Here is a 24,689-nt window from a genome sequence, read left to right as displayed (position 1 = left end):
CTGCCTTACAACTTCAACAGTGACCTACTTGGAATTTTTGAATTGGTCACGATTTCGCATATACATAATACTTGTTAGGGTTCCGTAGCCGAAATGGCTAAAATGGAACCCTTATAGTTTCGCCATGTCGATTCAGTGATTTGTTTGCAAAATATTCAACTTTAAAGTGCTTCATTAAAATCGAGCGTCCCCCCGCCCCCCTCTAGAATCTAAACCAGTGTTTTTTTTTTTTTTTTTTTTATGGTATAGGGGGCAAACGAGCAGGCGGATCGCCTGATGGTAAGTGATTACCGTAGCCCATGGACACCTGCAACACCAGAAGAGTCACAAGTGCGTTGCCGGGTGGAAAATTTTGAAAAAAATCAGGATGGTAGTAAAGTATATCAAACTTACAAGGAAACTATAACGGTTTCTTGACAATTATTAGTAGTTTAAGAGTAAATAGCAGCCTAAGGTATAAATATACCTAAACTTGGAATATTCCGTACAAAACACGAAATCCTTAGAAAAATATTACTTGATTTTTTCGTAATGGCTACGGAACCCTATTTCGGGCGTGTCCGACACGCTCTTGGCCGCTTTTTATGTTAATTTGCTATTGTTTTTTTTTGTTATTATGTTTTATATAATGTGCGAAGAGCGAATTAAATAATTATATTTCTATTTATTTCTACTTTGAATGGGTCCCGACTGTTGAACTTTGTTGTTTTGTTGCTTTAGACCAGGGTTACTCAAAGTGGGGTACGCGAACCCCTAGGGGTTCGCTATTCGACGGTAGGGGGTTCGCGACAAGGTTTACGTGACTCCAAAAACCACCAGGCTGCAAGACTAGCAAGATGATTAAGATTGGTTTTTGGAGTCTTTTTGTATTTTTTATTTCAACTCCAAATTTGTTCCTTATTTGTTTGTTATTTGTTGTTGTTTCTTTCAGTTTGTATTTTTGTTGGCAAGATGATTCTTACCTATATTTGTTACCTTTATTGAAATAAATAATATACATTATATTATGATGATGATTGAAATAAAACAGTCAATTTTATTACTTTCTTTGGGGGGGGGGGGGAGGTAGGGGTTCGCCATCGTCTAGAAACTTTAACGGGGGTACGTGGAGCCATAAGTTTGAGAAACCCTGCTTTAGACTAGGTACTTGAACTGTTTAGTCTTATATGATCCAAGATGGAGTCACGTCTTCGAAACAGTTTACTTTAAACGCTGACCAAACATTTATATAATTGATATCTACTGTCATTTGGTTTACTAACAAATAATTGAGTTTGTTATACGGATGTTAATCAAAACTAGGTTAGTATTGTACACGTGGCAAACATTGCCTTGACCTCTTCTCTTAACCATAATTATAACATGTATTCACTGCTCGTATTTTTAACCCCCGACGCAAAAAGAGGGATGTTATAATACTAATCTATACCAGAAACTTCCTTTGTACAAACCAGATCTGGCTTCGAAAAGGTTTAATCAGTTGGTCAGTTGGATTTTCAATAGTAGTTTTTACAACTGTTGCGTAATAGGGGTCATTAAAACACGAGTGTCGATTTATGAAACGTGGCGAAGCCGAGTGTCATAAAAGGATCACATGAGTGTTTTAGGCCTAATTACATACAGTTGCATACATTATTACATTATTTTATTTACACACATTATAAATACTCTAAGATGGGTTCAGAAACCGATGACAAATGACCTGTTTTGCTACTGATTAGTTCTACCAGTAACATATCCATAGGCGTTAAACTAATGTACTTAATAAATAAATTAAAACAGATAAAGGAATTACTTTTTATAAACTTTAAACAACAACACAGCAAAAAAACAACAAACAAAATGATAACAGTAATGGCGGCAAGACAAATCTATGTCACGAATGTTTTTTTTTTCAAGCCACATAAATCAGTAAAGTCCTTATTCTTATGTTGCTCGAGATCAAAATTGTCGTGCGATTTATATTTAAAAACATATCAAAGTGATATTTCGTATCCAGAAAATGTTGTGTCTATGGATACTGGAATAGAGTCCCATTTAAATTGTGTTGATTTTGACAGCTGTTCTAAATTTGAAACTCATTACAGTACTATATTTGATACTGTAATGAAAACTACGTTACTGTTGTTACCTCCTATCCTACCACAGACAAGAAAATGGTCATACTAAAATCGGTTGTTTAATGCTGGCCATTGCCAACGGTTTTTGAACGCACTATTGAGGACTTATGAGTGTAGTAGATTAAAAATATTTCAGACTTATTTTTTTTCTGTCAATTAAACATAACCCTCCTTTGGGCAGTTGAGTAAAGATCGGCCAAAAGCATGGCGGACTTTTCTTAGGGGCTGTTTCACCATCCATTGATTAGTGTTAACTGGCGGTTAGGTGTGATGCTGTCTCTATTTGTTTTGTTCGAATAGACGGAGACGGCATCACATTTAACCGTCGGTTAACGCTAATCAATGGATGGTGAAACAGCCCCTTAGTGTAGGGTTCGCACTGGTATAGTTTTTGGGAAATGCAGCTGAAAAATGTGTGTTAGGTACTTGACTCTTTTACCCGACTGATCGAAGGATGGTATGTATTGTATGTATGTCCATTTCTTTGGTCCTCGCTGCAGCCTAAACGGCTGGACGGATTTTAACATATGAGGTATCATTGGATTCGTCATAACTGTCGGAGTGACATGGGTATATAATATTTCAATATGGCGTCTGCAAAAAAAAATGGCGAATTTAAGGTATATTTTGTATTGTAACAATATGGATGTCAAATGAAAGCTAATAATTAGCCTATTCTAAATATATTGGTTATAACATTTCTAATCTACCATTTTCACAGAAATATAAAAAAAATATAAAATAAAACATAAAATTTTATTTATAAAATCAAAAACCCGACTGCCTTAAAAACTGAAAGGAAGAAAATAAGTCTAGTGGTCTAGAACTCTGTCAAGTAGGTAGCTAATTTAAAGTTCAACAGTCAGGAGTCGGGACGCATTCAAATTGAGACCAGCCCAAAAATTTTTGGTAAGTGGTCTCGACTCGACTGTTGTACTTTAAATTAGCTACTTGACAGAGTTCTAGACCACTAGACTTATTTTCCTCCTTTTAATTTTAAGGCTGTCGGGTGTTTTAATTTTTCAAATTTAATTTGAAGCCGACTTTTTTGTGCGAAGCCGGGGCGCGGCGTTTGTTCAATATAAAACTGTGCCTTAATCCGAATCGCGCTTGGTCGATTTTTTAACCAATTTTAATAACAAACAAAACCACGTGCCATAATTAGATATACAAATGTGATACTAACCTTGATAATTATCACGTCCTAACAATATGTTTATGTTTACATTTATGACTAATATAAACAAATTAGGTAGTTATCGATCTATAAAGCGTTCGATATCCCACTAATATTATAAATGCGAAAGTTTGTAAGTCTGTTTGTTTATTTGTCTGTTTGTAACTTCATCACGTCTAAACCGCTGAACGGATTTAGATGAAAGTCGGTATCACAACAGAACGAACAGAACGAACAGCGCCTCTAGCGGAACGTTTGCGATGTTCGTGTTTCCATACAAATTCAGATTTTAACGCGAACGTGATCGAGACGTATTTTATAACCGAAAACTTACACTAAGGGCACAGATATAGTTTCCGTCCCGCGGAAGGACAGTATAGTTTTTATCCCGGAAAATTGCATAGTTCCCGCGGGATAACAAAAACCAAATTCTACGCGGACGGAGTCGCGGGTGACGGCTAGTTATTAATATAGAAACCCAAATGGCCTATTGTTGACAATATCTCCGGCCTATTACGTCCCACAGCTGGGCACAGGCATTATTTCAGAATAGGAGAGTTTGGCTTTGGCATATCGTTCCCACTAAGGACCAGTGTGGATTAAAATTATAAAAATAATTTATTCAAACTTAAGGTTGTACAAACACTAGAGGACAAAGATATTTTTCACTTTTCATTCTCGTAAAGTTGATGTTTATTGCTGGATCTAGGGGACATAAAATTACTTTTTATGTTCTAGTCCGTAAAGTAAAATCTTCGTCTAAGACCAAGGTAATCAGGTGTCAACAGCCAGAAACAAAAAAAGTATCTATGTATTTTTTAAATATTTTCGTTTTATGTAAAAATAAAAATCAATCAATCAATCAAAATAAATCAATAAAACTAAAAATGGATAAGTATGTAGCAATGCATGAAAAATAAAAGGGTACCTAGTAAGTGACCAATTATTTCCACTGTTGCTATTTCATCTCCTCGCTAGAGGTGGGTAAATCCGGATCTGAAGATTCAAAAGAGTCAGATCCTCAAGCGGATCCGAATCCCTTAATGACTCCTTTCAAATCTTATTGACTCCGGAGTTACTAACTCCGACTGGATCGAGCGGCTCGCCTCGCTCGTGATCGCCGTCACGCTCACTCACACTGACTCGCTCCGTCCGCCTGCTTTCGCTCTCGCTCGGCTCGGATCGGATCGGCAGGGCTACTACGAAACTCGAAGTTCGTATCGTACCGTCCCTCTCGCTCTCGTATTAAATAGTATAAGTGTCAGAGGACCGCACGACACGAACTTAGATTTTGGAGTTTCATAGTAGCCCTGCGGATCGGATCTTGGACTTGGATCTTATTATCTATGTTTGGTTGGTCGGTTCGGTTCGGTTCGGTTCGTAGTAGCCCTGCGGATCGGATCTTGGACTTGGATCTTATTATCTGTTTGGTTGGTCGGTTCGGTTCTTGTACTTCAGTTCAGTCAGCGGGTGGGCACCGCAGTACGTACCGACACCGACCGACCGAACCGAGCCGGAGCGGATCGGCCATAGATAAATTAATAATCGCTCGAAAGAACCGGAGTCAATAAAGGAGTCGGATTCAATAAGCGGATTCGGTACCGACACCGGAGCTGGATCTAGTGAGTCAGATCACTTCGCGGAGTTGAGATTACCATGTCTACTCCTCGCCATCGAAGTGAAAAGCAGAGCGTAAAACTCGACGTGTCTATATGAACGCCTCGGGTAAAATGGCTCGTTTTATGCTCTTGTTGTACAATATACTACTTGTCAACACAAAGAAGAAGTTAAACAATCTAATTGAATTGTTTTTGTCGGTGTATGCACGCAGTCTTTACGATTTTATTTCTCAATTTTTATTTTTCTAAGTCTTAACTTAATGTTTGCCATAATGATGAAATGGTTATGGCAAATAGAGTTTCTCTTCCAAACTATAAATAATTTATGATTGTTCTATCTAATACAAACGAGAAATTCTTGTAGTTATATTATATATGTATATGTATACATAATCAGAATCTCGGAAACGGCTCCAACGATTTCGATGAAATTTGGTATGTGGGGGTTTTCAGGGATGACAATTCGATCTAGCTTGGTCTTAAATAAATAAATATATCACGGGACAATTCACACCAATTGACCTAGTCCCAAAGTAAGCTTAGCAAAGCTTGTGTTATGGGTACTAAGCAACGGATAAATATAATTATATAAGATAGATACATACTTAAATACATATTAAACACCCAAGACCCGAGAACAAACATCCGTATTTCTCATACTAATATCTGCCCCGACACGGGAATCGAACTCGGGACCTCAAGCTTCGTAGTCAGGTTCTCTAACCACTAGGCCATCTGGTTGTCTGGTGGTCTTATGTCTGGGAAAAACACTTTAGCCTGAGCAAAGCTCGGTCGCCTAAGTATTAATGACCATATCGGTTCCTAATATTTTTATCGCTTTACTCGTAAAGAAAAAAAGAGTTCTTTCTGATGCCCAAGCTAAATATTTGTATGTCTACCTTTGTATGTATTTATTTAAATTCTTTATTGTGCAAAAAAAAGAAGCAAGCTTTGACTTTGTTTTATGAACATGAAACTTTATGTCACTTATGAGATAAAGATGATGAGTTCGATGTCATATTATAATAATTCCTATTTATAGGACACTGGCAGTAGGGTTATGGCAAGTGATCATTACAATATTGAGCATGTTGAACAGGATCTAGTACAAAACAGTACAGTGTATTTATCTAAAGAAAATTGCCGGAAATCAGGGGTCTCTCAACGTCGAAGGTTCTTCCTATGCGAGCATTTGCCTAATTTTGGAGGACTTGTGTTAGTATTAAACTCGTTTACCTAGAGTGTAAGATCGAGTGGCTTGAATTGTTGGCAAGGTGAACTTCTAAAATTTGTCTACATAAGCAAAACGCCATTCATAAGTCAATTTTTTGAAGTTCGGCTGTGATCTATCGGAACCATTACTTCTGTCTATTGTAAAGGTTGCAGTTGTCTGGAAGAGATCGCTCCGAAGAGATAAAGCCGCCCAATGCTTATCTTGGAAAATTTCTATATTTCTATATAACTGTGCTTTCTGTACTGCTTACTATTTGTTGGTGTTTAATATAAAGTATTGTATTGTATTTTACTGTATTGTATTGTTTTGTATTGTCCATAAAAAAATACAATAGCATTAAATTAACATTTTATTGGCGTATTGGAAGCTGTGGTGTCCTAGTGGTTTCACCTATCGCCTCTCAAGCAAAGGGTCGTGGGCTCAAACCCCGGCTCGCGCCTCTGAGTTTTTCGAAATTCATGTGCGGAATTACATTTGAAGTTTACCAGGAGCTTTGCGGTGAAGGAAAACATCGTGAGGAAACCTGCACAAACCTGCGAAGCAATTCAATGGTGCGTGTGAAGTTCCCAATCCGCACTGGGCCCGCGTGGGAACTATGGCCCAAGCCCTCTTGTTCTGAGAGGAGGCCTGTGCCCAGCAGTGGGACGTATATAGGCTGGGATGATGATTGGCGTATTTTGTATTTGTAACTTTTAATCATAACCTGTTTTACAGTTACAGTATACTTAGGTGAAAAACTAAAGTCACTTTTCTAATTTGGAACGTCAATTTGTTTATACGGACACGTTACTGCTCCATACAACAGGTCATTTACTTAAGTTTATCACCTATTAATCGATTCTGCTCTCGATTTTGAATAACTACTTTCAGGTTATCAGTTATTTTATTTATACGAAAATTACAAGCAAAAAGCCTGTCAAGATATATATCTGACAGAGTGACAGACATGGCAAAGTACGGCAATACATCTTTTTTTATCGACGCCCAAAAGCCGGCATAATATTTGAATGGAAAAATACCACATTAATTAATAAACCAGTGAATTATTTATATCTGAATCTGACCTCTACGAACCTTACACCCGGATGCAGGTACTAAATTAAAAATATAGGCACAGTTTTTATAGTTCCGCACTTGAAAAGTAAAAACCCGACTGCCTTAAAAACTAAGAAGAAGAAAACAAGTCTAGTGGCCGAGAACTCTGTTAAGTATCACTCATTTAAAACAATAATTGATTGACACTTCCGATCAGATCCGACTTTTTCCCATGGAAATTAATTGTGCACTATATCTCTACAAGAATGGGTCGCTTAGTAGTTAAGTTTAGTATAAGATGTATATAGGAGGTAAAATACCAGGGTCTCGGTTCAGCATACAATTTCGTTGCTGTCGGACGCGAGACCCTGGGTATTTAAGAATTGTATTTAAGAAGTGCAAAAGCGCCTGGTCGACACTACTGGAGACCAAAGGGCTGGCAGCTATCTCTCTCAACGAATCGCCATCGCCATTCAAGGAGGGAATGCTGCCAGCCTCTTGGGCACCATGCCACGAGGGCCTTTTTATTCTATTGAGTGATCTGTTTGCGAAATATTTAACTTTAAAATGCAAATTTTCATTAAAATCGAGCGTCCCTCCCCCTCTAAAATCTAAACTGTTGGGTGGAAAAATTTGAAAAAAAATCAGAATGGTAGTAAATATATCAAATTTACAAGGAAAATTATAGCGGCTAAGATTGCTTGAGAATTATTAGTAGTTTAAGAGTAAATAGCAGCCTAAGGTATAAAACATACCTAAACTTGGAGGTTTCCGTACACACTACGAAATCCTTAGAAAAATATTAAGTACTTGATTTTTTCGTAACGTGTCCGACACGCTCTTGGCTTTTCTATCTAGATTTAATTTAGTAGTTAATAAGTTTTAAAGTTAGGTAGTTAGTTTCATTTATGGCATTTTTTTCTTGATATGTGTTTTCTCTGTAAAAAATAGTATTACCTACTATATGACGTTAGTATCGTGAAACATTGTGCAATATAGAAGATTTGACGATAGTTTATGATAGAAGTGATAATTAATTCTTTGAATTAGTGACGTAATATATCAAAGGTTAGAATGACAGTGCAAATTCTAGAGACTTTGAACCCTATGGGTTATTGAACTTGCAGGTACGCTTTCATGGAAGCGACTAAGCGGAAATGTGTGGAATTTGACCATTGCCGTTATTCGTTAAAACCATTTTATTAGAAGTGTTACGAAAGCGTTAACTGTACTGTACAAAGGCACATCACTAAAAGTGACGTACATTCCTACAGCGTGGGGTGGCAGGCAGTTATTAAACGTTTCGATTCGGCGCGAAAGGCGAGAGAATGTAAGAATACAAATTAATAAGATGCCATTAAGGAGAATAATAATAATAATGCAGTGCAGTGCAGGTGGTAGGACCTTGTGCAAGGTCCGCCCGGATTGTTATCACCATCTTGCTCGCTAATCCTGCCGTGAAGCAGCAGTGCTTGCACTGTTGTGTTTCGGCGTGGAGAGTAAGACAGCCGGTGAAATTACTGGCACTTGAGGTATCCCATGTTAGGCCTCTAGGTAATCAACACATCTGCAATACCCCTGGTGTTGCAGGTGTTTATGGGCGGTGGTGATCTCTTACCATCAGGAGACCCACTTGCTCGTTTGCCATCCAGTCGAATAAAAAAAAATTATAAGACATTTTAATAAAATGAAATATTTTTATTGCGAGACACACAGTTAACAAGTTTTAATGTAAAATAGACAGATAGTTTTAATGTTAAAAGATGGCCGCTGGGGCCGAAAAGTTCTCGAGTGGAGACCGCGGATTGGCAAGCGCAGCGTAGGACGTCCACCAACGAGATGGATGACCTGGATAAAGCCGCGGGTTCACGGTGGATGCAGGCCGCTGCCAACCGAAGCAACTGGAGGTCTATGGGGGAGGCCTGTGTCCAACAGTGGACAACCTTCTTTTTTGTCGCAGAAAAATATTAATTTTAATGAAATTTAGTAAAACGTGTAAGCAACAGAGTACCTCCGGTTGTTCTAGAACGGATCTAGAACGGCAGTAGATATTTTTCTAAACTCGATTTAATTAAAATAAGTCTCCTGCGACAAAAAAGGAGAATTGATTTTGTTATTCGATTGTTATTTTACAATATAATAAGTTAGAATGTTTTATTTGCCAAAAAAAATAGCTAGAATTATGACCATTTTATCCCCCCCTGACTATAAAACTGGATGCCCTTGTAGAAACTTTAAATTTTGTATGAGGGTAGCTCTTATAGCACAACCAGAAGGAAGGGCTAAAAATCTAAATTATTTACGCTTGTCAGTCTACTATAATATATATAGTGTAAAGATCACATAATTTTGAAACAATGTCTTACAACGTGAACAGTTTATAATGAAGCTGCGGTTAATATAAAATAAATTAACGATCGTAATTAATATTTATTATATCATAAAACACGTTATTTAACAGCTGAGGTCGGATAAAACAATAATTATTTGTCAAGACAAAGGCCGATTGCTAGCCGTAGCTTCATTAAAAAAAACCGGTTAGCTGAATGGTTGTAAGCAAACATCACACTGTATTCCCAAATGGGGTAGGCAGAGCACACGAAACATGACGGCTTCGGAGCCACTTTTAGCAATTTTAGATTTGACAAAAACGGTGTGCAATACACTCGTAGTGACAGGTTGCTAGCTGTCGTCTACGGTATACCTTAACCTATATCCTTTCCAACAAATAACAGCACAAATATATTATTAGATACAGTGGTCAACTGCAAGTGCATCATATTATTCTTTGTTTTAGCTGACTCACCCGCCATGATTGTGGTAAAAACCTCGTGCATTTCCGGATAAAAATATACATGTCATACATCGTCAACGTCTCCGTATAGGCTTATCACGATGGCCACGACCTTCATAAATGAAGAACAGGACGAAGAAGATGCTATGTGTTAAATAGCAATGCGTTTATACTCGTACCTCTATCCACGAAGACGCGTGATTTTGTCAAAATTAGACATTAATGACATTGTAATAAGAACCACGGCACGCGTCATCGTCAAATTCAAATCATTTATTCAGTAAATAGGCCGCAATGGGCACTTTTACACGTCATTTTTTTAAACTACCAGCGCTTTCGGAAAGACCATCGTTGCCAAGAAGAATGCGCCGCAAGAAACTTGGCAGAAAGTCATTTTTTCATAATAATAAAATACTTAAAAACTACAGTATACAATTAAAGAAAAAATTACAAAAAAAATACAGGATGTATGGGGTCCCTTTGTTACAAAACTAAACACTAACTATATCTAAACTATATCTCGTAAATGACTCTTCCTACATATTAATGTTAGTACCCACCCATATATCGATAAAATGTGTATACATACAAATTTTTAAATCAATATTGGAACTATCGCGGGAAACACATAGTAAACGATTAGCTAAGTCTTTAAAAACAATATTTGTATGTTAAGATCAATATTTGAGAAAATGTACGCTATACCGGCCAGTTCACAACTGTTTAAGAATATATATTAAAATTAACAATGAAGAATTGTATTGTATATCATACATATACCACATGAAATTAAGAGATAACAAGAGAATATTATGTACAACCGCGAACTTATCCCTTAAAGGGTCTTCCAGTTAACCAGTTAGTGAAGTAGTTAACTTTTATCGGAATTCTTTGTATCGTTAAGTTCAACACCAACATATTTAACAGCTTCAGCTTTTTTATCGCTCATCATCATAAAAGGCATAGGACGTCCACTGTTGGGCACAGGCCTCCTCCATAGGCCTCCAGTTGCGTCGGTCGGAAGCGGCCCGCATTCACCACGAGCCCTGCGGCTTTAATATGTATCTTGTAGCTTGCGCTTGCCCGATTCGCGGTCTCCATTCGGGGATTTTTCGGTCCCAACACCCATCTGTCCTCTGTGTTATATTATGTGGCCTGCCCATTGCCACTTCAACGATCATTCGCTTGGCTATGTCGATGACTCTTTCTCTACGTAAGTATCTCCTCATTTCTGTCTGATTCGATCCCGTAGAACCCCGAGTATAGCCCTCCCCACAGCTCGCTGAGCAAACTCTGAGCCTATTCATAAAACAGTTGTATAACATCTGGTAGCATGGCGAACGGTTGTTGTTGTTGGTTGATATGAGCATGAACTTTGGATGAGTTGGAAACGCGTCAGCGTTGTGTGGTGGTATTGATTGGGTTTGTATGATATGTGTGTCGCGTTACAGCGTGGAGGCAGAGGAACTGTTTGAACCATGCATGTTATAGACGTAGAGCTCTCGAATGGTCGCGGGTGAGCAAAGTAATTGCTTATAGTTCTATAGTTCCTATTATAAAGCCTAAAGTCCGTGGGGTGGCCGCACAAGAACAGCTCCCCCCCATCTCATTCCGTTGGGTGTCGTAGAAGGCGACTAAGGGAAAAATCCAGAATCCATTCTGCGTAAACCATCAGCATAACACTGCGATCCCCAAGCCGCCTGCCAAGCGTGGGGATTATGGCAACCCCCCCCCCCCAAATAAAGAGAGTAGCGGGAAACCGGTGGATGCCAGTGGCGAGTTGTCGTTCACTGTGGCGTTCTAAGGGGGAGGCCTTTGTCCAGCAGTGGACGTCTTCGGGCTGTTGATGATGATGATGATTATAAAGCCTATAGTATTTTATCGACTGACCATAAAAGAAGTAACCGCAATAAAAATATATAATCAAACTGCCATTTTCCAAATTAAAAATAGTAAAATCAAACCCTCACTACATGACAATAAAAATTTACAATCATTTACCGAATTCATTAAAAGACACTGATAGTGCTGAAGCGTTTAATAACCAATTTAAAAAAATCCTAATCAATAAATGCTTCTACAGCCTGGATGAGTTCTTCGACGACAAAATCGAGTAAGTTGTTTTGCCGAGGACTGGTGTGGTGGGTGGTTCTTAGAGTTCATATGTGGATAAAACTTAAAATGTATCTCATGTGAGTGTGTAATTATACCTATTTGTTTATCTTTTTGATTTTCCATGCATGTTAAATACATTCCAATTATAATAAGCACCCTCTGATTACTTGTATTGCCGTGCCCTATCAGGGCGTCACATGTATACCTAGTTTGTAATTTTCCATCCTAATGCCTGTAATGTGACATGCAATAAACAATTTTGAATTTGAATTTGAATTTATCGTCAAGACTTGTAAAATTCTAAATTGCTATAATATTTGGAAAACAGGATTCGCTATTGGAGATTCCCAATTATCATGTTTCTGCTAAATTGTGGGGTTAAAAAAATGGCGAAGTGATGCAATCAGTGAGTTTAGATGACAAGTCACTTTTAATGAAGAAGCGTTCAATTGTTTACCTGAATGCCCAAAAGAGGGTTATATTTTTCAAACGTAGGTGTACCTAGATATGCCTCTTTTTGTCCTATCTGTAGCCTAAACGGCTGGACGGTTTTTAACGAACTTATGATGTACCTACCGATCAATAGATTTTTCATTTCTCCTGTTCGGAAAGTTTAATTTTCATGGATAGATAGCCGGGTGGAAAATTACGTTTTCATCTCTAGGGTGGAAAGTATTTTTTTTTATGTTTTCGATTAGCCACTGAGTCAAAGATAATTGAGTTACGTCAATGACAGTTTTTTTTCACGTTTCGGCATGGCCATCTAGATGCACGTCGTGACCAAGGAGCTTATACATATACAACACTGGAGGTTGAACGTCACAAACATATTCAATCTCATTCTTTAGTTAGGTTAAGAAAGAGATGGAAGTCATTCGTGAAATGTGAAAGAAAGAAGAATATATAAATGAGAAATAAAGGTCAAACTTCTTCGTTCGGCATTCGACCTCCAGTTTTGTAGGTATATAAGCTCCTTGGTCGTGTCGAGACCAACTCGATTTTTTTTATAGTCGGCCGTGGCAAGTGGCCAGGTCGAAAAGATACCGTTGGAGGTTGGATATAAGTAAATTCAATTTAGTGAATACTGAATACTGAAATTTAATTTATTATTATTATTATTTTTGTACTATTTTACTTTCCTCACAGTTGAAATGAAAAGTAGAATGTCTAAATCGGGTAAAATTACCCATTTCCCCTCGAACTATTGGCGCTCTCACTTCGTTCGAGCTCCAGAAATATCTCGGGTGAAGTGGGTCACTTTCCACCCCTGGTTATCAATACTGTCGAAGTGACATAGAGTAGGTATAGCTATATAATAATAGACGAAAAAAACTTCTTTCTTTCTTCAATATAACATTTTAAAAGGGTTTTTTTATAGTAACAATACAGTTAGGTACCAAATTATAATCTTTCTCACTCACTTCTAAGCTACCATTCTTCCTAGCACATCAAAAAAGTGCGAAAAAACATAATTAAAAAACAAAAACAAAAGGAAATAAAACTATCTGCTGATCGAGAACTTTTTAAGTAACTTTAAAGTTCAGCAGTCGGGACCCATTTAAAATGTGACCGGCTCAAAAATTGACAGCAATTTTAAACCCGACTCGCACTTGGCGGGTTTTTTGTCATCAACCGGTTCGATTCCCGATTTAGGCAGAGTGAATGCTACCTCCTATTATAAGCATTTTAGCTTAATTAGGAAGGCTGCTGACCGAAGCAACTGGAGGTCTGTGGGGGAAGCCTATGTCCAACAGTGGACGTCCTACGGCTGAGATGATGATGATGAGGAAGGCTGCTTCTTTACTTAAATATAAAGTAGGTATATATTATAAGTACACGATTTCATAATAAAGTTTCAATGTTACAATTTGGACTTTCAAAATAAGACAGTAATAAAAACAAGTTTTTGAACATGACCTCTAAAAATGAGTAAAGTAATAAAAAAATCCGGCCAAGAGCGTGTCGGACGCCCAAGATAGGATTCCGTAGCCTTTACGAAAAAAGCACGGGCTAACAACGATACCCTGCACTATAGGGAAAAAAATCACCCCCACTTTACGTTCATGGAAGCACGGTCAAGGACTTTATCAAAAGCCACCATGGAACCATTTCACAGTAAACGTCATAGTGACATCGCCTTAATTAACAGGGAAAATCGTAATGACTTTTGAATAGGTTCCATGGAGGCCCACGAATTAAAATCGGTGACCGTACACTACAAACATTTTTTTTATGTGACTGTGATAATACAATAAACAATTTAGGTAATTTCACTTCATTTCATTTAGTATTTTGTTGGCTTATGCCAACTATTTGCAACATAATCTATCTATCTAATACCATTAAACGAGCAATTCTATATATATACAAGCTTTTACCCGCAGCTCCGCCCGCGTGGTATTCGGTTATCGCGCGCTGTTCCCTCGGGAACTGCATTTTTCCGGGATAAAAAGTAGCCTATGTCACTCTCGGGCCCATAAACTATCTCTACGCCAAAAATCACGTCGCTCTTGGCCGGATTTTTCTTCGGTGAACCTTCCAAAGATTAAATTAAAGTCCAGAAAGTTCTAAGGGCACGCCCCAAACCAGTTGTTAGGAAATTTCCCTCTGAATGGACGCGAACCTACGTCAACACCGACGGTACAAGATTGTTGTTGTTTAGACGTCATTTAACCTGTATTTAGGCGCGTTTCCAGTGTCTGAGAACGCGGGCATAATTATTAAAGGTATTATAAGTAATACGAAATACAAATACACGCATTTTTACAAACGAATTATCCATCACACCATCGACATATGTACCGTACGGCACTAGACTGACTGTTTGGAACAAAACGCGCGGCGCATCAATCAACAATATTACTTTGACACAACCCCTGTCACGGACATCAACAGACTATAGTGAACTGTTCACAAAACCGCGCTGTGAACTGTTTTTGTGCGCCGTTTTGATGTAAGAAACATGCAGTCCAGTACATAGGTGTCAATGCATCACACGGATAGATTTTATCCCGGAAAATAGCATAGTTCTTGCGGGATACCGTTTTAGACCTGATTGAGTCAGAAACCTCCAAACATCTTCACAAACTCACATTTATCATCATCCCAGCCTATATACGTCCCACTGCTGGGCACAGGCCTCCTCTCAGATCAAGAGGGCTTGGGCCATAGTTCCCACGCGGGCCCAGTGCGGATTGGGAACTTCGCACGCACCATTGAATCGCTTCGCAGGTTTGTGCAGGTTTCCTCACGATGTTTTCCTTCACCGCAAAGCTCGTGGTAAATTTCAAATGTAATTCCGCACATGAATTTCGAAAAACTCAGAGGTGCGAGCCGAGGTTCGAACCCACGACCCTCTGCTTGAGAGGCGATAGGTCAAACCACTAGGCCACCACGGCTTTAATTTATTTTTAGGGTTCCGTACCTCAAAAGGAAAAAACGGAACCCTTATAGGATCACTTTTTGTCCGTCTGTCTGTCTGTCAAGACCCTTTTTCTCGGGAACGCGTCGAGGTATCAAGCTGAAATTTATAATGTACATAAAATTAAAAACAGTTTATTCAGTATCTTACTCAATTTAGCAGATTACAGGTCGGTGCCTCCTTTTAAGTATTAAGATACCTGTGTCAAGAGACACTGCAATATTAGTAGGATTAGTAGGATACCAGCAGGCAGGTGGCAGGACCTTGTGTAAGGTCCGCCCGGATTGCTACTACCATCTTGCTCGTTAATCTTGCCGTGTAGCACTGTTGTGTTTCGGCGTGGAGAGTAAGACAGCCGGTGAAATTACTGGCACTTGAGGTATCCCATCTTAGGCTTCTAGGTTGGCAACGCATCTGCAATCCCCAGGTGTTGCAGGTGTCTATGGGCGGTCGTGATCTCTTGCCATCAGGAGACGCACTTGCTCGTTTGTCATCCAGTCGATTAAAAAAAATACCTTTGTTAAGTGGGATGAGACACCTGTCACCTAATCGTGAGACAGTGGACACACGAGCGCTCTTAATAAAGCCACAGTCAAGCCGCATGCGCAGTACCGCATAGCTACCGATTAGTGACGTATCTGAGTAATAACTTTTGACATCTTCCTGCATGCGAGACTAAGACGAATTGGTGATTTATTGAATCAGGCGTTACTTTGCGGAGGTCCATATCAATGAACTAATAGTACATTGTGCCGTAAGGGCGGTAAATAAGGAATTACGAACGAGAGTCTATTAGAGAGAGAGTTAATGAGTCGATGTTCGTAATTCAAGTACCGCCCGTGCGACATACAATGTTTTTCATCAAATCTGCGAGTAAAATTTTATATTTCTAAAAGAAAAAATATAGTTGATCCAAATATTGGCGATACCTTAGGCTGCACTCTTGGCAGCGCCGCCCTCCCCCTCCCGCAGCATGCGCCTGACGGGCGGTGGTGTGGCGGCGGGCATCAGTACGGGCATTGACTCATTTACCGACCTTGGGCTTTATGACAGCAAAATTAATACGCGCAATGACTCATTTACCGACCACGGGTTTCATGACAAGCACATTAAGGTCGAGGGTTTTATTTGGGGGGTTGCAACCAAGGAAGCCTGCACGTTACGACACTGTTTACGAGCAAGTGTGATGAAAAAGAATTTCCTTGCTCACCCGCGACCTTACGATAGCTAAGCTTATGCAAAATATGCGTGTTCATGCAGTTCCTCCACCTCCACACTGTTAGAACACACACAAATCACACAAACCCATCTATCACCACCACCACACTAAACTGACGCGTTTCGAACTCAACCAGAGCTCATCTTCAGAGTGACACAACCTTTAACCTTACCAACCTTTTGTTAGAGTCTAACAACTGGTAGCATGGTGAACGGTTGTGTCACTCTGAAGATGAGCTCTGGTTGACTTCGAAACGCGTCAGTGTAGTGTGGTGGTGGTGATGGATGGGTTTGTGTGTTCTTACAGTGTGGAGGTGGAGGAACTGCATGAACACGCATATCTTGCATAAGCTTAGCTATCGTAAGGTCGCGGGTGAGCAAGGAAATTCTTTAATTTAATTGACAAATTGGTGCGCTTCTGTTCAAACAGTTTTAATCTTTGGACTTGCTTTTTGGTGACCGAGTTATTTTGCATTGTCTTTGTTTTTAGAGCACTGTATAGGTACTGTATATTCGAGTAACGAATCGGAACCCTTACAGGGTCCCTCGTGTGTCTGTCTGTCTGCCTATCTGTCTGTCTGTCGCTGTAAATTTACTCATAGTAGTAATTTACGGCACGATCACATTGAGAGGAGAATCAATCTGTTGAATGAGCGAAAAAAATTAGCATGCCGTCTCTAGAAATAGATAAATAAAATTTAGTGTGGACTTTCTATGGTCGTCATAGAATTTATGACGTCAAAGTCCATAACGGATATCTCTGTCTAAAGGGCCATAACGTACATAACTTCGTTGATTTTTAAGATATCTCAAAAATTATTCCACTAATTTATCAAAAACAAAGATATATTATGTAGAATTATGAGTACGGCCCTTGTATGGTCATTACCATGCGTGGTTTATTAAGGATTGGCATTACAGCACTTACAAAACGCCAGTGTTGCCATGCGTGGCGCGCTTGACAGAGCCTGAGATCTGGACGCGGGAAAAGCGATCGTCAATTGTCAGTTTGTAAAAGAAGTCTGGCCCGAGTCGACAGTCTCAGGAACTGGAGTTTCTTTATTATTAACTAACCTTTTCCTTAAGTTACTGTGAATCGTTATGATAGTTAAAAATGTAATTCTGAACACGAGTTTTTTTTCCTGACTATACCTACTCGGATTGTAATTCAACTCACATATGTAATAATTTCAAGTCAATCCGACCCCTGGAGATGTATCAAAATGAACTTGTAAGATTTGACCCTTACAAACAGGGCAAGTTAAATTAAAACTTGTAATTAAATAAAACCTTGTAAAAAATGCTTGCTTATATGTTCTCTATTATGCTTAAAGCATGTGCCACTGTATGTAAACTGCACGGTTATTGACCTTCTAATATCATTACTGGTTCACCTAACACAAAAGACCCGGTAAATGATGTAACGCGTCATGACAATCATACTAAATAAGGCCTTTTGACGCTCAAACAGACTGCCGTTGTCGTAAATATAAATTAATACATAATAAAGGCGACTACGCACGTATTATTAAAACAAATTATAGAGCAAGATCTCAGAGCCTCCACCTTATTTATTTTACTCAGGAATAAAATACGAGGTTTAATGACATTATTATCATCTTGGCCTATATACGTTCCACTGCTGGGCACAGGCCTCCAGAATGAGAGGGCTTGGCCCGTAGCTCTCACACGGGCCCAGTGCGGATTGGGAACTTCACTCACGGCATTTAATTACTTCGCAGGTTTGTGCAGGTTTCCTCACAATGTTTTCCTTCACGTTAAAGCTCGTGGTAAATTTCAAATGTAATTTCGCACATGAATTTCGAAAAACTCAAGAGGTGCGAGCCGGGGTTTGAACCCACGATCCTCTGCTTGAGAGGCCACCACGGCTCAGGGGTTAATGTACTTAGTGTTAATATTGCATTGTATTGTATGACTTAACTTTTTTTTGGGGTAGACTCTCCTTAAGGGCCAAAGACCCTTGTTTTTGTTGACTTGTTTAAAGTTTTTTTTTTAAGTTTAAAAAAAAAATATGGAGTGGGAAGGGAGAGCCCAGGCAGTGCCGGACTGTCACCGGCGAAAAAACCCGGCTGGACGTCTCGAAATCCCGCCAGGTCAGCGGCTACGGAATTCTATCCTGGACGTGACCGACACACTCTTAGCCGGATTTTAACCCCCAACGCAAAAAGAGAGGTGTTATAAGTTTGACCGCTATATGTGTCTGTCTGTGGCACCGTTGCTCTAAAACGGGTGAACCGATTTGAATGCGGTTTTTTTTTATTTGAAAGCAGGTTTTCTAGCGATGGTTCTTAGACGTGTTTTATCAAAATCGGTTCAGCCGTTTTTGAGATATTGAACTTTGAAGTGACAAAGTCGGGGTTTCCAACTTTTTGTTGGTTAGGTTATCAGGGTGCCAACGGGGCCCTTTTACTGAGACTCCGCTGTCTGTCTGTCCGTCCGCCTGTCACAGGGCTCTATCTCTTGAGCCGTAATTGCTAGATATTTTAAACTTTCACAGATTACGTAGTACTGCGGCCGCTATAACAACAATAAATACTAAAACTTGTTAGGCGTTCCTAGGTGGTCAAGGTGACAGATGGCAGTTGCTAGGGGCAACGCGAGTGACCCTATTTTGTTGTTTGGACTCGTTTTATTCGTCTTGACGCGTACTTTGGTAACCAGAGGCAAAGAGTACAGAGGTACGGAACCCTTCATGTACATCCGACTCGCACTTAACCGATTTTTCTTATATAGTTCTTCTTCTTCTCTTTTAAAATATGGCTTTTCTGTCCTAATTAATAGGACAATTTCGCCAGTTTGAGAGAGACGTTGTACGGTGATTGTAGTTTCAGCAAATTGATAGAAAAATTCCAGAAACCACGTGGCGACAACTTGCGCATTAATAAATGTTAGACACGAGAGCAATATAGGATTTTGTGATCACTGTTCACTGTTAAGGTTAATCGCCGCATAAAACACTATCAAAATTATACTTCAACTAGCCAAAGAAACAGAAATAGCAAAATTAGATATTGTCTACATCCGCCATCTTCGAATGCTACAAATCGAATCCTTATATAGTTCAGTTAATTATTTTTAAATATCAAGATGACATAATATTTCATCATTTTCAGTACTAACACGATATTGTACCTACATATAAAATCAAATATACACATTTAAATATTATAGTAATAAAATATAACTAAAATCTGTAATTTGGTGCTATATATGTATGATAAACAGATTAATCACTGGTTCGATGCGGATGTTATTTAAATATTTTTCCACTTAATTAACTGCCACTGGTTAAAATACGCAAACGGTGCGGAATCGCAGTGACGTGCCGTAAACGTCACGACTTTTGTTCGGTAAAGACCTGAAGTTAACAGCACGTGACTGCGATTCCGTATTTTAAGCAGCGGTGTGGAGAGCATGCGATAAAAACGGTGCGCATACGGTGCGTCACTGCGATTCCGTACCGTGACCGTTTTTTAAGCAGCGGTTTGGTCGCACCTTTATGTAGTAAATTCCCGACTCGTATCAGTTTTGAGCAATTCGCTTCGCTCGTTTTTCAACATCACTGAAACAAGTTGGGAATAGCCTATTTTCCGCTCTTGTATTATAAAAGACTATTTTACAGGACATAACATTCTTTCTTTTTCAATATGATTTATTAAACCTGAATAACTGGAGATACTTAATAACTGCAACGGTTAAAATAAATATAGATATTTTATATTGTTTTTTAATGGCTATTAATCATTTATTTAATTTCGAGCTTTGCGGTGAAGGAAAACATCGTGAGGAAACCTGCACACATCTGCGAAGCAATTCAATGGTGTGTGTGAAGTTCCCAATCCGCACTGGGCCCGCGTGGGAACTATGGCCCAAGCCCCCTTGTTCTGAGAGGAGGCCTGTGCCCAGCAGTGGGACGTATATAGGCTGGGATGATGATAATTAGTTAATAAACACATATAATATATAGTGAATTAAAAATGTCTCTAAAAATTACTTATCTATGGGGATGAACGTTTTTTCTTTTACGTTATCGTTTTTTGGGCTCCAAAATAAAAGGACAGAATTATATTGCTAAATATTTAAAATGTAGGTACGTATGTCACTCTGTCTCAATTTTAAAGTGATCCTAAATTATCTTACAAGCCTGTTTTTAACTATCTGTACCTCAAACAACATTAAGATGTCCCAATTTTAAAAAGTCAAGGTAAGTAATGATAGTGACTATAATAATTACACGTCATTATGTCATAGAATCACCATGATATAATTTAGTTTACATTTTTATGACATAATACCAGGTATCAACGCTCAAATTAACAACTTATAATTTCGAATTTAGCGGTCAAATATTTATGTGAGAAAGCATAAATTATTTTGTTTTTTTTTGGTTCGGCCGTGATTTAAACTGGTCTGCAAGGTATACAGCCCGCTTGCAGTTTTGCAACCACACGTTAGGTTGCTTGGCTGTTTGATTAAGTTCATTGCCACACTATCTCAATAAAAAAATGTGAATTAAATTTGTTTGATGTTTGTTTTTTTTTATATCCATTGACAGATCCATTGGAGGACAATTTTGCCAGTGCCTAGTAGATTTGCCGTTAGTAAAAAAAAATCTAGAAAACGGAATATGAGAGGTAACAGTGAACGATGACAGCCTGACTCCGGCGGGAATAATCGAATTAAATTTGGTATGGCTGTATGGATGACATTTCTTTTGCGATGAACTTAAAAGAACAATACAAACATTTGACTATGGAATGGAGTTCGCGCTATTCAATCGACGTATCTACTTTTTATTAGCTGTCAAAATTCAAAATACGAATCTCCAATAGATTTTGTGTGGCAACAGAGTTAACTAGGTCTGTGCAGTCACGTATTCGGCGAATCAATCGATAAACTATTCAATGTATTTTCAAAGCATCTTAAAATTAAATTTTCCAATCAATTGAAAATTGATCAGATTTTTGGGGCTAAAATGAAATGTTTAAGGAACCTTTGTCTAACTAACTGGATCGATTGTGGTCCGATTTTGTACACTACACATATATAAATCGGTTACCAAAAGACTAAGGTGTTACATAAATAAATAAATGAATCTCAAACATAGCTACAGGGGTCACTTTTAGGGGGTATAGTAGAATATTAAAAAAATGTTATTCTAAACACCTTTGACCACATTCAGTATAGTGTTAAGTTTCACGGTTTTTTAGTCGTATAGCCAGTACCGTCGTAGTACACAACAGGGTTCTAAAAAACCGGCCAAGAGCGTGTCGGACACGCCCAAGATAGGGTTCCTAGCCATTACGAAAAAAATCAAGTAATATTATGTGCGTTATAACACAATTAAAACACTGACTAAAATGTAATACCAGAAAAAAGCGTATCTTCACGGCACTTACATCCTTTTGTTGAGACGCGCAGTTTTTCGGCAATAACTCAAAAACGGTATATCCGATCATGTTGAAACTTATTTTTATTTATAGTATTTATTAAGCGTTACCTTTCCATATTTTTTGCATATTTTTTGGACAAACGGTTTACAAGATAGAGGGGGGGGGGGGCTTGTGGGACACAATTTTTGCTACTTTGGGAGCGATTATTTCCGGAAATCTTCACTTAATCAAAAAAGTTTTTAAGAAACCTTACTTACTATCTTTTCAAAAGAGCTGTCGAACTATGTGCCACACGTTGATGCGAGTTTTTTTTTTTTAAATCTGTTATTACGTGTATGGAGTGCCCCCTATAAATGATTATTTTTGTAATTTAACTACAAAACTAAATAGCGGCTTTGACAAGAAATCTGTATACTCCAAATTTAATTGATATACATCTCGTAGTTTTCAAGTAAAATGCCTGTGACATACGGACGGACGGACAGACAGACAGACAGACGGACAGACAGACGGACTTGACGAAACTATAAGGGTTCCGTTTTTGCCATTTTGGCTCCGGAACCCTAAAAAGCGTGACATACAAACTTGTCAAAGCATAGATGAAAGGCCAACCTCCGGCTTGGCCTCTAAGTAATACTGGATCCACACCATTAATATTATAATCATCTAATGCAATAAATAACCTTTAGATAAGTTAAACTAGCATTCTTCTCACGCATATTTTCTGTAAAATATCTTAGCTTATTTGGAACACTATCGTAAAATTGCATCTTTATTTGTAAAAAAAATAAAACGTTACAACGTCTTTAGTTAGAAATAAATGTCTATTATATATTTATGAACGTCCAATTATAAAACCAACCTAACATAATGTAGTACAGCCATAGCCATACTAAAAATTAAAAAAAAACTTACATTTTGGCTGCCTCGTCAATTGTCCTTTTCGCCGTCTCTCGAATAATCGATTGATGATAGCGTTCCTTCGCTCGTTAAATTCATAATCTTCGAACTTATTGTTTAAACCTTCACATTCGGCTAGATTAGATTCAAACGCCGAAGTATTATAATCGTTCTTTTGCAATCGATTATTCGTTAACTCTTTTAATTCCCTGTCCGTAGTTACATTCGAGTATCGCCGGCCAGTAACTTTGTCCCAAATCTGCGCGAATTCCTTCATCTTGCAAAACGTCCAAGTCCAAAGTCAAAACAATCACTTACTAAGCACACAAAATATGTCACAAACGATTTAAAATATTAAAAATATCTCAACCAGTCTCAAATAGCACTTAACTAAGTTAATTATATTGTAACGATGCACTCAGTTTCTTGGAAATATTTTAATAATGGATCACTTTTGAGTAACTCGTGCGTTCAAACAGAGCAATGTCAGCTTTCCAGTTTAATTATTTAAATCACGTAAACACAATTTGGACATGAAGTCACACACATCTTTTCCTTACATGATGGTAAAACATTTTTTTTGCAAGCAAAACACATGCCCTAATAAGTTATTGATATAAAAAACTCCAATTGATTCAATTTAGTTTTGCAAAAGGCGGGAATTTTAATCGAGAGCTGTCAAATGTTTTTTTTTAATCATGCAACGGCGAAGGTCGCGTTCGATCAGCTGACAAGTCACTACTAGTGAAGCGGCGAGCATAGTTCTCGTTCTTATATAAAATTTTGCACCGACACGCACACTTATGTATAACGCGTAAGAGCAACGTCATTATTCTTTGAGAGCTGGGCACTGAGCTAAGTATGATTTTTAAAAAGTTCTAGAATCTCCATCCTTCGAGTTTTAGTAATTGCACTCAGTATTATATGAAACGGGTTTGAGACGCGTTTTATGGTTAATTACATCTCCTTGTGTTGAAAGAACGAAAGGAAAAGCTAAAAGAAGCGATTATTTCAATGCCTAATCATTAATTATGTAAATAAATAAAAAACAATCAACAAATATTCCGTATTGAGAGAAAAAAAATACAATACAAATATAAATATTCTTTAATGCACACCACAAATCAGTACAAAAAACTTATAATATAAACACTTAGAAACCATGACAGGACGCACCTAATTCTTCTGCAGTCAGGTGTTAAGGTTTAGTGTTAGCAGAGCCCCTTTCCTAATCCTAAGCATTTTAGATTGATTTCTGTCTGTGTGTTGATTTTAATGTAATGTTGATAATACTGTATTTGAGATTTTCAGAATTATCTTATTGGTTGTGCTATAAAAGCTACCTTCATACAATTTTAAGTTTCTACAACAACTACCCTACAGATATCCTATAGATTTTTCAGTTACGGCATTTTGTATGGAAACACCTTTTTAGGTCTTTTATGAACTATATAAACAATAACTTTGCTCACCCGCGACTTTACGATAGCTAAATCTGTGCAACAAATGTGTGTACATGCAGCTCCTTCACCTTAGATAATATCTGAAAGAGTCTAACATCTGGTAGCATGGTAAACGTTTGAGTTGCTCTGAGGATGAACTTTGGTGGAGTTCGAAACGTGTCAGTGTAGTGTGATAGTAC

General features: G+C 38.2%; 1 pseudogene; it reads right to left on the bottom strand.

Moving 5' to 3' along the window:
- LOC141443927 (scavenger receptor class B member 1-like) overlaps nucleotides 1-23,796 on the bottom strand; it is a 51,770-nt pseudogene extending 27,974 nt beyond the window's left edge.
- Between the last annotated feature and the right edge of the window lie 893 nt (nucleotides 23,797-24,689).

The sequence above is a fragment of the Choristoneura fumiferana genome, chromosome 28, assembly GCF_025370935.1.
Source record: "Choristoneura fumiferana chromosome 28, NRCan_CFum_1, whole genome shotgun sequence".
Taxonomy (NCBI): domain Eukaryota; kingdom Metazoa; phylum Arthropoda; class Insecta; order Lepidoptera; family Tortricidae; genus Choristoneura; species Choristoneura fumiferana.
This window is presented reverse-complemented; position numbering and strand designations above follow the sequence as displayed.